The sequence below is a fragment of the Taudactylus pleione genome, unplaced genomic scaffold, assembly GCF_031769625.1.
Source record: "Taudactylus pleione unplaced genomic scaffold, aTauple2 ptg000117l, whole genome shotgun sequence".
Taxonomy (NCBI): Eukaryota; Metazoa; Chordata; class Amphibia; order Anura; family Myobatrachidae; genus Taudactylus; species Taudactylus pleione.
In genome coordinates, this window is record NW_028284519.1 from 15,350,948 (window position 1) to 15,373,258 (window position 22,311).

At 34.6% G+C, this 22,311-nt stretch overlaps 2 non-coding genes across 2 annotated transcripts; both read right to left on the bottom strand.

Moving 5' to 3' along the window:
• Window positions 1-464: 464 nt before the first annotated feature.
• TRNAD-GUC (transfer RNA aspartic acid (anticodon GUC)) lies at window positions 465-536 on the bottom strand. The gene has a single exon. It is a non-coding gene; the product is annotated as a tRNA-Asp (tRNA).
• An 8,491-nt stretch (window positions 537-9,027) lies between these two features.
• TRNAD-GUC (transfer RNA aspartic acid (anticodon GUC)) lies at window positions 9,028-9,099 on the bottom strand. The gene has a single exon. It is a non-coding gene; the product is annotated as a tRNA-Asp (tRNA).
• Window positions 9,100-22,311: the final 13,212 nt, after the last annotated feature.

Sequence of the window (22,311 nt, forward strand, 5' to 3'; positions counted from 1 at the left end):
GACTTACTTGGTCAATTTTTGGCAAAATATGATCAAAAAATATACCCAAAAAACATGTCATGGTTAGCGATCGAAATGTGTATGTCATTGGCCAAAGAGATTATATGCTGCATTTTTTCAAGCTAATTTAAAACCCTAAAGAAATATTGAACCTATTATTTGGCAAATGAAAAGTCAGTAATTTTGACAACATAATTTTACTCTTGCAATGCATAGCACTCTAAAGTCTATTCTCCTGCTCTAACCAAGCAGTGTATTGAATAACTATTTATTACTTTGATAAATATACCTAAAGCCAGGCCATGGGGACCTCGCAAACTGTACTTGTAGCACTGGCCATGAAGCTTACATGCAAGCTTTTTTTCAAGTTGACATAAACGCTGTATTCAATTTGGATATTTTTTTTTGTTATCTCAATGAAACAACGTGAAACAGCACACATAAAAGAGATTAAAAGTTCAAAACTCCCCGTCGGGGAATTGAACCCCGGTCTCCCGCGTGACAGGCGGGGATACTCACCACTATACTAACGAGGACTTACTTGGTCAATTTTTGGCAAAATTTGATCAAAAAATATACCCAAAAAACATGTCATGGTTAGCTATCGAAATGTGTATGTCATTGGCCAAAGAGATTATATGCTACATTTTTTCAAGCTAATTTAAAACCCTAAAGAAATATTTAACCTATTATTTGGAAAATGAAAAGTCAGTAATATTGACAACATAATTTTACTCTTGCAATGCATAGCACTCTAAAGTCTTTTCTCCTGCTCTAACCAAGCAGTGTATTGAATCACTATTTATTACTTTGATAAATATACCCAAAACCAGGTCATGGTGACCTCACAAATTGTACTTGTAGCACTGGCCATGAAGCTTACATGCAAGATTTTTTCAAGTTGACATAAACCCTGGATTTAATTTAGATAAGGCATTTTTGTTATCTCAATGAAACAAAGTGAAACAGCATGCAAAAAAAGAGATTGAAAGTTCAAAACTCCCAGTCGAGAAATCAAACCCCGGTCTCCCGCAGGTCAGGCGGGGATACTTCACACTATACTAACGAGGACTTACTTGGTCAATTTTTGGCAAAATATGATCAAAAAATATTCCCAAAAAACATGTCATGGTTAGCTATCGAAATGTGTATGTCATTGGCCAAAGAGATTATATGCTACATTTTTTCAAGCTAATTTAAAACCCTAAAGAAATATTTAACCTATTATTTGGAAAATGAAAAGTCAGTAATATTGACAACATAATTTTACTCTTGCAATCCATAGCACTCTAAAGTCTTTTCTCCTGCTCTAACCAAGCAGTGTATTGAATCACTATTTATTACTTTGATAAATATACCTAAAGCCAGGTCATGGGGACCTCGTAAACTCTACTTGTAGTACTGGCCATGAAGCTTACATGGAAGATTTTTTTCAAGTTGACATAATCCCTCGATTCAATTTAGATAAGGCATTTTTGTTATCTCAATGAAACAAAGTGAAACAGCATGCAAAAAAAAAAAATTAAAAGTTCAAAACTCCCCGTCAGGGAATTGAACCCCAGCCTCCCGCATGACAGGTGGAATCACTTCACACTATACTAACAAGGACTTACTTGGTCCATTTTTGGCAAAATATGATCAAAAAATATACACAAAAAACATGTCATGGTTAGCTATCGAAATGTGTATGTCATTGGCCAAAGAGATTATATGCTACATTTTTTCAAGCTAATTTAAAACCCTAAAGAAATATTTAACCTATTATTTGGAAAATGAAAAGTCAGTAATATTGACAACATAATTTTACTCTTGCAATCCATAGCACTCTAAAGTCTTTTCTCCTGCTCTAACCAAGCAGTGTATTGAATCACTATTTATTACTTTGATAAATATACCTAAAGCCAGGTCATGGGGACCTCGCAAACTGTACTTGTAGCACTGGCCATGAAACTTACATGCAAGATTTTTTTCAAGTTGACATAAACCCTGGATTCAATTTGGATAAGGCATTTTTGTTATCTCAATGAAACAACGTGAAACAGCACACAGAAAAGAGTATAAAAGTTCAAAACTCCACGTCGGGGAATTGAACCCCGGTCTCCCACGTGACAGGCGGGGATACTCACCACTATACTAACGAGGACTTACTTGGTAAGTTTTTGGCAAAATTTGATCAAAAAATATACCCAAAAAACATGTCATGGTTAGCTATCGAAATTTGTATGTCATTGGCCAAAGAGATTATATGCTACATTTTTTCAAGCTAATTTAAAACCCTAAAGAAATATTTAACCTATTATTTGGCAAATGAAAAGTCAGTAATATGGACAACATAATTTTACTCTTGTAATGCATAACACTCTAAAGTCTTTTCTCCTGCTCTAACCAAGCAGTGTATTGAATCACTATTTATTACTTTGATAAATATACCCAAAACCAGGTCATGGTGACCTCACAAATTGTACTTGTAGCACTGGCCATGAAGCTTACATGCAAGATTTTTTCTAGTTGACAGAAACCCTGGATTCAATTTAGATAAGGCATTTTTGTTATCTCAATGAAACAAAGTGAAACAGCATGCAAAAAAAGAGATTGAAAGTTCAAAACTCCCAGTCGAGAAATAAAACCCCGGTCTCCCGCAGGTCAGGCGAGGATACTTCACACTATACTAACGAGGACTTACTTGGTCAATTTTTGGCAAAATATGATCAAAAAATATACCCAAAAAACATGTCATGGTTAGCTATCGAAATGTGTATGTCATTGGCCAAAGAGATTATATGCTCCATTTTTTCAAGCTAATTTAAAACCCTAAAGAAATATTTAACCTATTATTTGGCAAATGAAAGTCAGTAATATTGACAACATAATTTTACTCTTGCAATCCATAGCACTCTAAAGTCTTTTCTCCTGCTCTAACCAAGCAGTGTATTGAATCACTATTTATTACTTTGATAAATATACCTAAAGCCAGGTCATGGGGACCTCGTAAATTCTACTTGTAGCACTGGCCATGAAGCTTACATGCAAGATTTTTTTCAAGTTGACATAATCCCTGGACTCAATTTAGATAAGGCATTTTTATTATCTCAATGAAACAAAGTGAAACAGCATGCAAAAAAAATAGATTAAAAGTTCAAAACTCCCCGTCGGGAAATTGAACCCCAACCTCCCGCATGACAGGCGGAAACACTTCACACTATACTAACGAGGACTTACTTGGTCAATTTTTGGCAAAATAATATCAAAAAATATACCCAAAAAACATGTCATGGTTAGCTATCGAAATTTGTATGTCATTGGCCAAAGAGATTATATGCTACATTTTTTCAAGCTAATTTAAAACCCTAAAGAAATATTTAACCTATTATTTGGCAAATGAAAGTCAGTAATATTGACAACATTATTTTACTCTTGCAATGCATAGCACTCTAAAGTCTTTTCTCCTGCTCTAACCAAGCAGTGTATTGAATCACTATTTATTACTTTGATAAATATATCCAAAACCAGGTCATGGTGACCTCACAAATTGTACTTGTAGCACTGGCCATGAAGCTTACATGCAAGATTTTTTCAAGTTGACATAAACCCTGGATTTAATTTAGATAAGGCATTTTTGTTATCTCAATGAAACAAAGTGAAACAGCATGCAAAAAAAGAGATTGAAAGTTCAAAACTCCCAGTCGAGAAATCAAACCCCGGTCTCCCGCAGGTCAGGCGGGGATACTTCACAATATACTAACGAGGACTTACTTGGTCAATTTTTGGCAAAATATGATCAAAAAATATACACAAAAAACATGTCATGGTTAGCTATCGAAATTTGTATGTCATTGGCCAAAGAGATTATATGCTACATTTTTTCAAGCTAATTTAAAACCCTAAAGAAATATTTAACCTATTATTTGGCAAATGAAAAGTCAGTAATATTGACAACATAATTTTACTCTTGTAATGCATAGCACTCTAAAGTCTTTTCTCCTGCTCTAACCAAGCAGTGTATTGAATCACTATTTATTACTTTGATAAATATAACCAAAACCAGGTCATGGTGACCTCACAAATTGTACTTGTAGCACTGGCCATGAAGCTTACATGCAAGATTTTTTCAAGTTGACAGAAACCCTGGATTCAATTTAGATAAGGCATTTTTGTTATCTCAATGAAACAAAGTGAAACAGCATGCAAAAAAAGAGATTGAAAGTTCAAAACTCCCAGTCGAGAAATAAAACCCCGGTCTCCCGCAGGTCAGGCGGGGATACTTCACACTATACTAACGAGGACTTACTTGGTCAATTTTTGGCAAAATATGATCAAAAAATATACCCAAAAAACATGTCATGGTTAGCTATCGAAATGTGTATGTCATTGGCCAAAGAGATTATATGCTACATTTTTTCAAGCTAATTTAAAACCGTAAAGAAATATTTAAAACTATTATTTGGCAAATGAAAAGTCAGTAATTTTGACAACATAATTTTACTCTTGCAATGCATAGCACTCTAAAGTCTATTCTCCTCCTCTAACCAAGCAGTGTATTGAATAACTATTTATTACTTTGATAAATATACCTAAAGCCAGGTCATGGGGACCTCACAAACTGTACTTGTAGCACTGGCCATGAAGCTTACATGGAAGATTTTTTTCAAGTTGACATAATCCCTCGATTCAATTTAGATAAGGCATTTTTGTTATCTCAATGAAACAAAGTGAAACAGCATGCAAAAAAAATAGATTAAAAGTTCAAAACTCCCCGTCGGGGAATTGAACCCCAAACCTCCCGCATGACATGCGGAATCACTTCACACTATACTAACGAGGACTTACTTGGTCAATTTTTGGCAAAATAATATAAAAAAATATACCCAAAAAACATGTCATGGTTAGCTTTCAAAATTTGTATGTCATTGGCCAAAGAGATTATATGCTACATTTTTTCAAGCTAATTTAAAACCCTAAAGAAATATTTAACCTATTATTTGGAAAATGAAAAGTCAGTAATATTGACAACATAATTTTTCTCTTGCAATGCATAGCACTCTAAAGTCTTTTCTCCTGCTCTAACCAAGCAGTGTATTGAATCACTATTTATTACTTTGATAAATATACCCAAAACCAGGTCATGGGGACCTCACAAATTGTACTTGTAGCACTGGCCATGAAGCTTACATGCAAGATTTTTTCAAGTTGACATAAACCCTGGATTTAATTTAGATAAGGCATTTTTGTTATCTCAATGAAACAAAGTGAAACAGCATGCAAAAAAAGAGATTGAAAGTTCAAAACTCCCAGTCGAGAAATCAAACCCCGGTCTCCCGCAGGTCAGGCGGGGATACTTCACACTATACTAACGAGGACTTACTTGGTCAATTTTTGGCAAAATATGATCAAAAAATATACACAAAAAACATGTCATGGTTAGCTATTGAAATGTGTATGTCATTGGCCAAAGAGATTATATGCTACATTTTTTCAAGCTAATTTAAAACCCTAAAGAAATATTTAACCTATTATTTGGCAAATGAAAAGTCAGTAATTTTGACAACATAATTTTACACTTGCAATGCATAGCACTCTAAAGTCTTTTCTCCTGCTCTAACCAAGCAGTGTATTGAATCACTATTTATTACTTTGATAAATATACCCAAAACCAGGTCATGGGGACCTCGTAAATTCTACTTGTAGCACTGGCCATGAAGCTTACATGCAAGATTTTTTCAAGTTGACATAAACCCTGGATTCAATTTAGATAAGGCATTTTTGTTATCTCAATGAAACAAAGTGAAACAGCATGCAAAAATAGCGATTGAAAGTTCAAAACTCCCCGTCGAGAAATCAAACCCCGGTCCTCTGCAGGTCAGGCGGGGATACTTCACACTATACTAACGAGGACTTACTTGGTCAATTTCTGGCAAAATATGATCAAAAAATATACCCAAAAAACATGTCATGGTTAGCGATCGAAATGTGTATGTCAATGGCCAAAGAGATTATATGCTACATTTTTCAAGCTAATTTAAAACCCTAAAGAAATATTGAACCTATTATTTGGCAAATGAAAAGTCAGTAATTTTGACAACATAATTTTACTCTTGCAATGCATAGCACTCTAAAGTCTATTCTCCTGCTCTAACCAAGCAGTGTATTGAATAACTATTTATTACTTTGATAAATATACCTAAAGCCAGGCCATGGGGACCTCGCAAACTGTACTTGTAGCACTGGCAATGAAGCTTACATGCAAGCTTTTTTTCAAGTTGACATAAACGCTGGATTCAATTTGGATATTTTTTTTTGTTATCTCAATGAAACAACGTGAAACAGCACACATAAAAGAGATTAAAAGTTCAAAACTCCCCGTCGGGGAATTGAACCCCGGTCTCCCGCGTGACAGGCAGGGATAGTCACCACTATAATAACGAGGACTTACTTGGTCAATTTTTGGCAAAATGTGATCAAAAAATATACCCAAAAAACATGTCATGGTTAGCTATCGAAATGTGTATGTCATTGGCCAAAGAGATTATATGCTACATTTTTTCAAGCTAATTTAAAACCTTAAAGAAATATTTAACCTATTATTTGGAAAATGAAAAGTCAGTAATATTGACAACATAATTTTACTCTTGCAATGCATAGCACTCTAAAGTCTTTTCTCCTGCTCTAACCAAGCAGTGTATTGAATCACTATTTATTACTTTGATAAATATACCCAAAACCAGGTCATGGGGACCTCACAAATTGTACTTGTAGCACTGGCCATGAAGCTTACATGCAAGATTTTTTCAAGTTGACATAAACCCTGGATTTAATTTAGATAAGGCATTTTTGTTATCTCAATGAAACAAAGTGAAACAGCATGCAAAAAAAGAGATTGAAAGTTCAAAACTCCCAGTCGAGAAATCAAACCCCGGTCTCCCGCAGGTCAGGCGGGGATACTTCACACTATACTAACGAGGACTTACTTGGTCAATTTTTGGCAAAATATGATAAAAAAATATTCCCAAAAAACGTCATGGTTAGCTATCGAAATGTGTATGTCATTGGCCAAAGAGATTATATGCTACATTTTTTCAAGCTAATTTAAAACCCTAAAGAAATATTTAACCTATTATTTGGAAAATGAAAAGTCAGTAAAATTGACAACATAATTTTACTCTTGCAATGCATAGCACTCTAAAGTCTTTTCTCCTGCTCTAACCAAGCAGTGTATTGAATCACTATTTATTACTTTGATAAATATACCTAAAGCCAGGTCATGGGGACCTCGTAAACTCTACTTGTAGTACTGGCCATGAAGCTTACATGGAAGATTTTTTTAAACTTGACATAATCCCTCGATTCAATTTAGATAAGGCATTTTTGTTATCTCAATGAAACAAAGTGAAACAGCATGCAAAAAAAATAGATTAAAAGTTCAAAACTCACCGTCGGGGAATTGAACCCCAGCCTCCCGCATGACAGGCAGAATCACTTCACACTATACTAACGAGGACTTACTTGGTCAATTTTTGGCAAAATAATATCAAAAAATATACCCAAAAAACATGTCATGGTTAGCTATCGAAATTTGTATGTCATTGGCCAAAGAGATTATATGCTACATTTTTTCAAGCTAATTTAAAATCCTAAAGAAATATTTAACCTATTATTTGGAAAATGAAAAGTCAGTAATATTGACAACATAATTTTACTCTTGCAATGCATAGCACTCTAAAGTCTTTTCTCCTGCTCTAACCAAGCAGTGTATTGAATCACTATTTATTACTTTGATAAATATACCCAAAACCAGGTCATGGTGACCTCACAAATTGTACTTGTAGCACTGGCCATGAAGCTTACATGCAAGATTTTTTCAAGTTGACATAAACCCTGGATTTAATTTAGGTAAGGCATTTTTGTTATCTCAATGAAACAAAGTGAAACAGCATGCAAAAAAAGAGATTGAAAGTTCAAAACTCCCAGTCGAGAAATCAAACCCCGGTCTCCCGCAGGTCAGGCATGGATACTTCACACTATACTAACGAGGACTTACTTGGTCCATTTTTGGCAAAATATGATCAAAAAATATACACAAAAAACATGTCATGGTTAGCTATTGAAATCTGTATGTCATTGGCCAAAGAGATTATATGCTACATTTTTTCAAGCTAATTTAAAACCCTAAAGAAATATTTAACCTATTATTTGGCAAATGAAAAGTCAGTAATTTTGACAACATAATTTTACTCTTGCAATGCATAGCACTCTAAAGTCTTTTCTCCTGCTCTAACCAAGCAGTGTATTGAATCACTATTTATTACTTTGATAAATATACCCAAAACCAGGTCATGGGGACCTCGTAAATTCTACTTGTAGCACTGGCCATGAAGCTTACATGCAAGATTTTTTCAAGTTGACATAAACCCTGGATTCAAATTAGATAAGGCATTTTTGTTATCTCAATGAAACAAAGTGAAACAGCATGCAAAAATAGCGATTGAAAGTTCAAAACTCCCCGTCGAGAAATCAAACCCCGGTCCTCTGCAGGTCAGGCGGGGATTCTTCACACTATACTAACGAGGACTTACTTGGTCAATTTTTGGCAAAATATGATCAAAAAATATACCCAAAAAACATGTCATGGTTAGCGATCGAAATGTGTATGTCATTGGCCAAAGAGATTATATGCTGCATTTTTTCAAGCTAATTTAAAACCCTAAAGAAATATTGAACCTATTATTTGGCAAATGAAAAGTCAGTAATTTTGACAACATAATTTTATTCTTGCAATGCATAGCACTCTAAAGTCTATTCTCCTGCTCTAACCAAGCAGTGTATTGAATAACTATTTATTACTTTGATAAATATACCTAAAGCCAGGCCATGGGGACCTCGCAAACTGTACTTGTAGCACTGGCCATGAAGCTTACATGCAAGCTTTTTTTCAAGTTGACATAAACGCTGTATTCAATTTGGATATTTTTTTTTGTTATCTCAATGAAACAACGTGAAACAGCACACATAAAAGAGATTAAAAGTTCAAAACTCCCCGTCGGGGAATTGAACCCCGGTCTCCCGCGTGACAGGCGGGGATACTCACCACTATACTAACGAGGACTTACTTGGTCAATTTTTGGCAAAATTTGATCAAAAAATATACCCAAAAAACATGTCATGGTTAGCTATCGAAATGTGTATGTCATTGGCCAAAGAGATTATATGCTACATTTTTTCAAGCTAATTTAAAACCCTAAAGAAATATTTAACCTATTATTTGGAAAATGAAAAGTCAGTAATATTGACAACATAATTTTACTCTTGCAATGCATAGCACTCTAAAGTCTTTTCTCCTGCTCTAACCAAGCAGTGTATTGAATCACTATTTATTACTTTGATAAATATACCCAAAACCAGGTCATGGTGACCTCACAAATTGTACTTGTAGCACTGGCCATGAAGCTTACATGCAAGATTTTTTCAAGTTGACATAAACCCTGGATTTAATTTAGATAAGGCATTTTTGTTATCTCAATGAAACAAAGTGAAACAGCATGCAAAAAAAGAGATTGAAAGTTCAAAACTCCCAGTCGAGAAATCAAACCCCGGTCTCCCGCAGGTCAGGCGGGGATACTTCACACTATACTAACGAGGACTTACTTGGTCAATTTTTGGCAAAATATGATCAAAAAATATTCCCAAAAAACATGTCATGGTTAGCTATCGAAATGTGTATGTCATTGGCCAAAGAGATTATATGCTACATTTTTTCAAGCTAATTTAAAACCCTAAAGAAATATTTAACCTATTATTTGGAAAATGAAAAGTCAGTAATATTGACAACATAATTTTACTCTTGCAATCCATAGCACTCTAAAGTCTTTTCTCCTGCTCTAACCAAGCAGTGTATTGAATCACTATTTATTACTTTGATAAATATACCTAAAGCCAGGTCATGGGGACCTCGTAAACTCTACTTGTAGTACTGGCCATGAAGCTTACATGGAAGATTTTTTTCAAGTTGACATAATCCCTCGATTCAATTTAGATAAGGCATTTTTGTTATCTCAATGAAACAAAGTGAAACAGCATGCAAAAAAAAAAAATTAAAAGTTCAAAACTCCCCGTCAGGGAATTGAACCCCAGCCTCCCGCATGACAGGTGGAATCACTTCACACTATACTAACAAGGACTTACTTGGTCCATTTTTGGAAAAATATGATCAAAAAATATACACAAAAAACATGTCATGGTTAGCTATCGAAATGTGTATGTCATTGGCCAAAGAGATTATATGCTACATTTTTTCAAGCTAATTTAAAACCCTAAAGAAATATTTAACCTATTATTTGGAAAATGAAAAGTCAGTAATATTGACAACATAATTTTACTCTTGCAATCCATAGCACTCTAAAGTCTTTTCTCCTGCTCTAACCAAGCAGTGTATTGAATAACTATTTATTACTTTGATAAATATACCTAAAGCCAGGTCATGGGGACCTCGTAAACTCTACTTGTAGTACTGGCCATGAAGCTTACATGGAAGATTTTTTTCAAGTTGACATAATCCCTCGATTCAATTTAGATAAGGCATTTTTGTTATCTCAATGAAACAAAGTGAAACAGCATGCAAAAAAAATAGATTAAAAGTTCAAAACTCCCCGTCGGGGAATTGAACCCCAGCCTCCCGCATGACAGGTGGAATCACTTCACACTATACTAACGAGGACTTACTTGGTCCATTTTTGGCAAAATATGATCAAAAAATATACACAAAAAACATGTCATGGTTAGCTATTGAAATGTGTATGTCATTGGCCAAAGAGATTATATGCTACATTTTTTCAAGCTAATTTAAAACCCTAAAGAAATATTTAACCTATTATTTGGCAAATGAAAAGTCAGTAATTTTGACAACATAATTTTACTCTTGCAATGCATAGCACTCTAAAGTCTTTTCTCCTGCTCTAACCAAGCAGTGTATTGAATCACTATTTATTACTTTGATAAATATACCCAAAACCAGGTCATGGGGACCTCGTAAATTCTACTTGTAGCACTGGCCATGAAGCTTACATGCAAGATTTTTTCAAGTTGACATAAACCCTGGATTCAAATTAGTTAAGGCATTTTTGTTATCTCAATGAAACAAAGTGAAACAGCATGCAAAAATAGCGATTGAAAGTTCAAAACTCCCCATCGAGAAATCAAACCCCGGTCCTCTGCAGGTCAGGCGGGGATACTTCACACTATACTAACGAGGACTTACTTGGTCAATTTTTGGCAAAATATGATCAAAAAATATACCCAAAAAACATGTCATGGTTAGCGATCGAAATGTGTATGTCATTGGCCAAAGAGATTATATGCTACATTTTTTAAAGCTAATTTAAAACCCTAAAGAAATATTGAACCTATTATTTGGCAAATGAAAAGTCAGTAATTTTGACAACATAATTTTACTCTTGCAATGCATAGCACTCTAAAGTCTTTTCTCCTGCTCTAACCAAGCAGTGTATTGAATCACTATTTATTACTTTGATAAATATACCTAAAGCCAGGTCATGGGGACCTCGTAAACTCTACTTGTAGTACTGGCCATGAAGCTTACATGGAAGATTTTTTTAAACTTGACATAATCCCTCGATTCAATTTAGATAAGGCATTTTTGTTATCTCAATGAAACAAAGTGAAACAGCATGCAAAAAAAATAGATTAAAAGTTCAAAACTCACCGTCGGGGAATTGAACCCCAGCCTCCCGCATGACAGGCGGAATCACTTCACACTATACTAACGAGGACTTACTTGGTCAATTTTTGGCAAAATAATATCAAAAAATATACACAAAAAACATGTCATGGTTAGCTATCGAAATGTGTATGTCATTGGCCAAAGAGATTATATGCTACATTTTTTCAAGCTAATTTAAAACCCTAAAGAAATATTTAACCTATTATTTGGAAAATGAAAAGTCAGTAATATTGACAACATAATTTTACTCTTGCAATGCATAGCACTCTAAAGTCTTTTCTCCTGCTCTAACCAAGCAGTGTATTAAATCACTATTTATTACTTTGATAAATATACCCAAAACCAGGTCATGGGGACCTCACAAATTGTACTTGTAGCACTGGCCATGAAGCTTACATGCAAGATTTTTTCAAGTTGACATAAACCCTGGATTTAATTTAGATAAGGCATTTTTGTTATCTCAATGAAACAAAGTGAAACAGCATGCAAAAAAAGAGATTGAAAGTTCAAAACTCCCAGTCGAGAAATCAAACCCCGGTCTCCCGCAGGTCAGGCGGGGATACTTCACACTATACTAACGAGGACTTACTTGGTCAATTTTTGGCAAAATATGATCAAAAAATATTCCCAAAAAACATGTCATGGTTAGCTATCGAAATGTGTATGTCATTGGCCAAAGAGATTATATGCTACATTTTTTCAAGCTAATTTAAAACCCTAAAGAAATATTTAACCTATTATTTGGCAAATGAAAAGTCAGTAATTTTGACAACATAATTTTACTCTTGCAATGCATAGCACTCTAAAGTCTTTTTTCCTGCTCTAACCAAGCAGTGTATTGAATCACTATTTATTACTTTGATAAATATACCTAAAGCCAGGTCATGGGGACCTCGTAAACTCTACTTGTAGTACTGGCCATGAAGCTTACATGGAAGATTTTTTTCAAGTTGACATAATCCCTCGATTCAATTTAGATAAGGCATTTTTGTTATCTCAATGAAACAAAGTGAAACAGCATGCAAAAAAAATAGATTAAAAGTTCAAAACTCCCCGTCGGGGAATTGAACCCCAGCCTCCCGCATGACAGGTGGAATCACTTCACACTATACTAACGAGGACTTACTTGGTCCATTTTTGGCAAAATATGATCAAAAAATATACACAAAAAACATGTCATGGTTAGCTATCGAAATGTGTATGTCATTGGCCAAAGAGATTATATGCTACATTTTTTCAAGCTAATTTAAAACCCTAAAGAAATATTTAACCTATTATTTGGAAAATGAAAAGTCAGTAATATTGACAACATAATTTTACTCTTGCAATCCATAGCACTCTAAAGTCTTTTCTCCTGCTCTAACCAAGCAGTGTATTGAATCACTATTTATTACTTTGATAAATATACCTAAAGCCAGGTCATGGGGACCTCGTAAACTCTACTTGTAGTACTGGCCATGAAGCTTACATGGAAGATTTTTTTCAAGTTGACATAATCCCTCGATTCAATTTAGATAAGGCATTTTTGTTATCTCAATGAAACAAAGTGAAACAGCATGCAAAAATAGCGATTGAAAGTTCAAAACTCCCCGTCGAGAAATCAAACCCCGGTCCTCTGCAGGTCAGGCGGGGATACTTCACACTATACTAACGAGGACTTACTTGGTCAATTTTTGGCAAAATATGATCAAAAAATATACCTAAAAAACATGTCATGGTTATCGATCGAAATGTGTATGTCATTGGCCAAAGAGATTATATGCTACATTTTTCAAGCTAATTTAAAACCCTAAAGAAATATTGAACCTATTATTTGGCAAATGAAAAGTCAGTAATTTTGACAACATAATTTTACTCTTGCAATGCATAGCACTCTAAAGTCTATTCTCCTGCTCTAACCAAGCAGTGTATTGAATAACTATTTATTACTTTGATAAATAAACCTAAAGCCAGGCCATGGGGACCTCGCAAACTGTACTTGTAGCACTGGCCATGAAGCTTACATGCAAGCTTTTTTTCAAGTTGACATAAACGCTGGATTCTATTTGGATATTTTTTTTTGTTATCTCAATGAAACAACGTGAAACAGCACACATAAAAGAGATTAAAAGTTCAAAACTCCCCGTCGGGGAATTGAACCCCGGTCTCCCGCGTGACAGGCAGGGATAGTCACCACTATAATAACGAGGACTTACTTGGTCAATTTTTGGCAAAATTTGATCAAAAAATATACCCAAAAAACATGTCATGGTTAGCTATCGAAATGTGTATGTCATTGGCCAAAGAGATTATATGCTACATTTTTTCAAGCTAATTTAAAACCCTAAAGAAATATTTAACCTATTATTTGGAAAATGAAAAGTCAGTAATATTGACAACATAATTTTAATCTTGCAATGCATAGCACTCTAAAGTCTTTTCTCCTGCTCTAACCAAGCAGTGTATTGAATCACTATTTATTACTTTGATAAATATACCCAAAACCAGGTCATGGGGACCTCACAAATTGTACTTGTAGCACTGGCCATGAAGCTTACATGCAAGATTTTTTCAAGTTGACATAAACCCTGGATTTAATTTAGATAAGGCATTTTTGTTATCTCAGTGAAACAAAGTGAAACAGCATGCAAAAAAAGAGATTGAAAGTTCAAAACTCCCAGTCGAGAAATCAAACCCCGGTCTCCCGCAGGTCAGGCGGGGATACTTCACACTATACTAACGAGGACTTACTTGGTCCATTTTTGGCAAAATATGATCAAAAAATATACACAAAAAACATGTCATGGTTAGCTATTGAAATGTGTATGTCATTGGCCAAAGAGATTATATGCTACATTTTTTCAAGCTAATTTAAAACCCTAAAGAAATATTTAACCTATTATTTGGAAAATGAAAAGTCAGTAATATTGACAACATAATTTTACTCTTGCAATCCATAGCACTCTAAAGTCTTTTCTCCTGCTCTAACCAAGCAGTGTATTGAATCACTATTTATTACTTTGATAAATATACCTAAAGCCAGGTCATGGGGACCTCGTAAACTCTACTTGTAGTACTGGCCATGAAGCTTACATGGAAGATTTTTTTCAAGTTGACATAATCCCTCGATTCAATTTAGATAAGGCATTTTTGTTATCTCAATGAAACAAAGTGAAACAGCATGCAAAAAAAATAGATTAAAAGTTCAAAACTCCCCGTCGGGGAATTGAACCCCAGCCTCCCGCATGACAGGTGGAATCACTTCACACTATACTAACGAGGACTTACTTGGTCCATTTTTGGCAAAATATGATCAAAAAATATACACAAAAAACATGTCATGGTTAGCTATTGAAATGTGTATGTCATTGGCCAAAGAGATTATATGCTACATTTTTTCAAGCTAATTTAAAACCCTAAAGAAATATTTAACCTATTATTTGGCAAATGAAAAGTCAGTAATTTTGACAACATAATTTTACTCTTGCAATGCATAGCACTCTACAGTCTTTTCTCCTGCTCTAACCAAGCAGTGTATTGAATCACTATTTATTACTTTGATAAATATACCCAAAACCAGGTCATGGGGACCTCGTAAATTCTACTTGTAGCACTGGCCATGAAGCTTACATGCAAGATTTTTTCAAGTTGACATAAACCCTGGATTCAATTTAGATAAGGCATTTTTGTTATCTCAATGAAACAAAGTGAAACAGCATGCAAAAATAGCGATTGAAAGTTCAAAACTCCCCGTCGAGAAATCAAACCCCGGTCCTCTGCAGGTCAGGCGGGGATACTTCACACTATACTAACGAGGACTTACTTGGTCAATTTTTGGCAAAATATGATCAAAAAATATACCCAAAAAACATGTCATGGTTATCGATCGAAATGTGTATGTCATTGGCCAAAGAGATTATATGCTACATTTTTCAAGCTAATTTAAAACCCTAAAGAAATATTGAACCTATTATTTGGCAAATGAAAAGTCAGTAATTTTGACAACATAATTTTACTCTTGCAATGCATAGCACTCTAAAGTCTATTCTCCTGCTCTAACCAAGCAGTGTATTGAATAACTATTTATTACTTTGATAAATATACCTAAAGCCAGGCCATGGGGACCTCGCAAACTGTACTTGTAGCACTGGCCATGAAGCTTACATGCAAGCTTTTTTTCAAGTTGACATAAACGCTGGATTCAATTTGGATATTTTTTTTTGTTATCTCAATGAAACAACGTGAAACAGCACACATAAAAGAGATTAAAAGTTCAAAACTCCCCGTCGGGGAATTGAACCCCGGTCTCCCGCGTGACAGGCAGGGATAGTCACCACTATAATAACGAGGACTTACTTGGTCAATTTTTGGCAAAATTTGATCAAAAAATATACCCAAAAAACATGTCATGGTTAGCTATCGAAATGTGTATGTCATTGGCCAAAGAGATTATATGCTACATTTTTTCAAGATAATTTAAAACCCTAAAGAAATATTTAACCTATTATTTGGAAAATGAAAAGTCAGTAATATTGACAACATAATTTTAATCTTGCAATGCATAGCACTCTAAAGTCTTTTCTCCTGCTCTAACCAAGCAGTGTATTGAATCACTATTTATTACTTTGATAAATATACCCAAAACCAGGTCATGGGGACCTCACAAATTGTACTTGTAGCACTGGCCATGAAGCTTACATGCAAGATTTTTTCAAGTTGACATAAACCCTGGATTTAATTTAGATAAGGCATTTTTGTTATCTCAGTGAAACAAAGTGAAACAGCATGCAAAAAAAGAGATTGAAAGTTCAAAACTCCCAGTCGAGAAATCAAACCCCGGTCTCCCGCAGGTCAGGCGGGGATACTTCACACTATACTAACGAGGACTTACTTGGTCCATTTTTGGCAAAATATGATCAAAAAATATACACAAAAAACATGTCATGGTTAGCTATTGAAATGTGTATGTCATTGGCCAAAGAGATTATATGCTACATTTTTTCAAGCTAATTTAAAACCCTAAAGAAATATTTAACCTATTATTTGGAAAATGAAAAGTCAGTAATATTGACAACATAATTTTACTCTTGCAATCCATAGCACTCTAAAGTCTTTTCTCCTGCTCTAACCAAGCAGTGTATTGAATCACTATTTATTACTTTGATAAATATACCTAAAGCCAGGTCATGGGGACCTCGTAAACTCTACTTGTAGTACTGGCCATGAAGCTTACATGGAAGATTTTTTTCAAGTTGACATAATCCCTCGATTCAATTTAGATAAGGCATTTTTGTTATCTCAATGAAACAAAGTGAAACAGCATGCAAAAAAAATAGATTAAAAGTTCAAAACTCCCCGTCGGGGAATTGAACCCCAGCCTCCCGCATGACAGGTGGAATCACTTCACACTATACTAACGAGGACTTACTTGGTCCATTTTTGGCAAAATATGATCAAAAAATATACACAAAAAACATGTCATGGTTAGCTATTGAAATGTGTATGTCATTGGCCAAAGAGATTATATGCTACATTTTTTCAAGCTAATTTAAAACCCTAAAGAAATATTTAACCTATTATTTGGCAAATGAAAAGTCAGTAATTTTGACAACATAATTTTACTCTTGCAATGCATAGCACTCTAAAGTCTTTTCTCCTGCTCTAACCAAGCAGTGTATTGAATCACTATTTATTACTTTGATAAATATACCCAAAACCAGGTCATGGGGACCTCGTAAATTCTACTTGTAGCACTGGCCATGAAGCTTACATGCAAGATTTTTTCAAGTTGACATAAACCCTGGATTCAATTTAGATAAGGCATTTTTGTTATCTCAATGAAACAAAGTGAAACAGCATGCAAAAATAGCGATTGAAAGTTCAAAACTCCCCGTCGAGAAATCAAACCCCGGTCCTCTGCAGGTCAGGCGGGGATACTTCACACTATACTAACGAGGACTTACTTGGTCAATTTTTGGCAAAATATGATCAAAAAATATACCCAAAAAACATGTCATGGTTATCGATCGAAATGTGTATGTCATTGGCCAAAGAGATTATATGATACATTTTTCAAGCTAATTTAAAACCCTAAAGAAATATTGAACCTATTATTTGACAAATGAAAAGTCAGTAATTTTGACAACATAATTTTACTCTTGCAATGCATAGCACTCTAAAGTCTATTATCCTGCTCTAACCAAGCAGTGTATTGAATAACTATTTATTACTTTGATAAATATACCTAAAGCCAGGCCATGGGGACCTCGCAAACTGTACTTGTAGCACTGGCCATGAAGCTTACATGCAAGCTTTTTTTCAAGTTGACATAAACGCTGGATTCAATTTGGATATTTTTTTTTGTTATCTCAATGAAACAACGTGAAACAGCACACATAAAAGAGATTAAAAGTTCAAAACTCCCCGTCGGGGAATTGAACCCCGGTCTCCCGCGTGACAGGCAGGGATAGTCACCACTATAATAACGAGGACTTACTTGGTCAATTTTTGGCAAAATTTGATCAAAAAATATACCCAAAAAACATGTCATGGTTAGCTATCGAAATGTGTATGTCATTGGCCAAAGAGATTATATGCTACATTTTTTCAAGCTAATTTAAAACCCTAAAGAAATATTTAACCTATTATTTGGAAAATGAAAAGTCAGTAATATTGACAACATAATTTTAATCTTGCAATGCATAGCACTCTAAAGTCTTTTCTCCTGCTCTAACCAAGCAGTGTATTGAATCACTATTTATTACTTTGATAAATATACCCAAAACCAGGTCATGGGGACCTCACAAATTGTACTTGTAGCACTGGCCATGAAGCTTACATGCAAGATTTTTTCAAGTTGACATAAACCCTGGATTTAATTTAGATAAGGCATTTTTGTTATCTCAGTGAAACAAAGTGAAACAGCATGCAAAAAAAGAGATTGAAAGTTCAAAACTCCCAGTCGAGAAATCAAACCCCGGTCTCCCGCAGGTCAGGCGGGGATACTTCACACTATACTAACGAGGACTTACTTGGTTCATTTTTGGCAAAATATGATCAAAAAATATACACAAAAAACATGTCATGGTTAGCTATTGAAATGTGTATGTCATTGGCCAAAGAGATTATATGCTACATTTTTTCAAGCTAATTTAAAACCCTAAAGAAATATTTAACCTATTATTTGGCAAATGAAAAGTCAGTAATTTTGACAACATAATTTTACTCTTGCAATGCATAGCACTCTAAAGTCTTTTCTCCTGCTCTAACCAAGCAGTGTATTGAATCACTATTTATTACTTTGATAAATATACCCAAAACCAGGTCATGGGGACCTCGTAAACTCTACTTGTAGTACTGGCCATGAAGCTTACATGGAAGATTTTTTTCAAGTTGACATAATCCCTCGATTCAATTTAGATAAGGCATTTTTGTTATCTCAATGAAACAAAGTGAAACAGCATGCAAAAAAAATAGATTAAAAGTTCAAAACTCCCCGTCGGGGAATTGAACCCCAGCCTCCCGCATGACAGGTGGAATCACTTCACACTATACTAACGAGGACTTACTTGGTCCATTTTTGGCAAAATATGATCAAAAAATATACACAAAAAACATGTCATGGTTAGCTATTGAAATGTGTATGTCATTGGCCAAAGAGATTATATGCTACATTTTTTCAAGCTAATTTAAAACCCTAAAGAAATATTTAACCTATTATTTGGCAAATGAAAAGTCAGTAATTTTGACAACATAATTTTACTCTTGCAATGCATAGCACTCTACAGTCTTTTCTCCTGCTCTAACCAAGCAGTGTATTGAATCACTATTTATTACTTTGATAAATATACCCAAAACCAGGTCATGGGGACCTCGTAAATTCTACTTGTAGCACTGGCCATGAAGCTTACATGCAAGATTTTTTCAAGTTGACATAAACCCTGGATTCAATTTAGATAAGGCATTTTTGTTATCTCAATGAAACAAAGTGAAACAGCATGCAAAAATAGCGATTGAAAGTTCAAAACTCCCCGCCGAGAAATCAAACCCCGGTCCTCTGCAGGTCAGGCGGGGATACTTCACACTATACTAACGAGGACTTACTTGGTCAATTTTTGGCAAAATATGATCAAAAAATATACCCAAAAAACATGTCATGGTTATCGATCGAAATGTGTATGTCATTGGCCAAAGAGATTATATGCTACATTTTTCAAGCTAATTTAAAACCCTAAAGAAATATTGAACCTATTATTTGGCAAATGAAAAGTCAGTAATTTTGACAACATAATTTTACTCTTGCAATGCATAGCACTCTAAAGTCTATTCTCCTGCTCTAACCAAGCAGTGTATTGAATAACTATTTATTACTTTGATAAATATACCTAAAGCCAGGCCATGGGGACCTCGCAAACTGTACTTGTAGCACTGGCCATGAAGCTTACATGCAAGCTTTTTTTCAAGTTGACATAAACGCTGGATTCAATTTGGATATTTTTTTTTGTTATCTCAATGAAACAACGTGAAACAGCACACATAAAAGAGATTAAAAGTTCAAAACTCCCCGTCGGGGAATTGAACCCCGGTCTCCCGCGTGACAGGCAGGGATAGTCACCACTATAATAACGAGGACTTACTTGGTCAATTTTTGGCAAAATTTGATCAAAAAATATACCCAAAAAACATGTCATGGTTAGCTATCGAAATGTGTATGTCATTGGCCAAAGAGATTATATGCTACATTTTTTCAAGATAATTTAAAACCCTAAAGAAATATTTAACCTATTATTTGGAAAATGAAAAGTCAGTAATATTGACAACATAATTTTAATCTTGCAATGCATAGCACTCTAAAGTCTTTTCTCCTGCTCTAACCAAGCAGTGTATTGAATCACTATTTATTACTTTGATAAATATACCCAAAACCAGGTCATGGGGACCTCACAAATTGTACTTGTAGCACTGGCCATGAAGCTTACATGCAAGATTTTTTCAAGTTGACATAATCCCTGGATTTAATTTAGATAAGGCATTTTTGTTATCTCAGTGAAACAAAGTGAAACAGCATGCAAAAAAAGAGATTGAAAGTTCAAAACTCCCAGTCGAGAAATCAAACCCCGGTTTCCCGCAGGTCAGGCGGGGATACTTCACACTATACTAACGAGGACTTACTTGGTCCATTTTTGGCAAAATATGATCAAAAAATATACACAAAAAACATGTCATGGTTAGCTATTGAAATGTGTATGTCATTGGCCAAAGAGATTATATGCTACATTTTTTCAAGCTAATTTAAAACCCTAAAGAAATATTTAACCTATTATTTGGAAAATGAAAAGTCAGTAATATTGACAACATAATTTTACTCTTGCAATCCATAGCACTCTAAAGTCTTTTCTCCTGCTCTAACCAAGCAGTGTATTGAATCACTATTTATTACTTTGATAAATATACCTAAAGCCAGGTCATGGGGACCTCGTAAACTCTACTTGTAGTACTGGCCATGAAGCTTACATGGAAGATTTTTTTCAAGTTGACATAATCCCTCGATTCAATTTAGATAAGGCATTTTTGTTATCTCAATGAAACAAAGTGAAACAGCATGCAAAAAAAATAGATTAAAAGTTCAAAACTCCCCGTCGGGGAATTGAACCCCAGCCTCCCGCATGACAGGTGGAATCACTTCACACTATACTAACGAGGACTTACTTGGTCCATTTTTGGCAAAATATGATCAAAAAATATACACAAAAAACATGTCATGGTTAGCTATTGAAATGTGTATGTCATTGGCCAAAGAGATTATATGCTACATTTTTTCAAGCTAATTTAAAACCCTAAAGAAATATTTAACCTATTATTTGGCAAATGAAAAGTCAGTAATTTTGACAACATAATTTTACTCTTGCAATGCATAGCACTCTAAAGTCTTTTCTCCTGCTCTAACCAAGCAGTGTATTGAATCACTATTTATTACTTTGATAAATATACCCAAAACCAGGTCATGGGGACCTCGTAAATTCTACTTGTAGCACTGGCCTTGAAGCTTACATGCAAGATTTTTTCAAGTTGACATAAACCCTGGATTCAATTTAGATAAGGCATTTTTGTTATCTCAATGAAACAAAGTGAAACAGCATGCAAAAATAGCGATTGAAAGTTCAAAACTCCCCGTCGAGAAATCAAACCCCGGTCCTCTGCAGGTCAGGCGGGGATACTTCACACTATACTAACGAGGACTTACTTGGTCAATTTTTGGCAAAATATGATCAAAAAATATACCCAAAAAACATGTCATGGTTATCGATCGAAATGTGTATGTCATTGGCCAAAGAGATTATATGCTACATTTTTCAAGCTAATTTAAAACCCTAAAGAAATATTGAACCTATTATTTGACAAATGAAAAGTCAGTAATTTTGACAACATAATTTTACTCTTGCAATGCATAGCACTCTAAAGTCTATTCTCCTGCTCTAACCAAGCAGTGTATTGAATAACTATTTATTACTTTGATAAATATACCTAAAGCCAGGCCATGGGGACCTCGCAAACTGTACTTGTAGCACTGGCCATGAAGCTTACATGCAAGATTTTTTTCA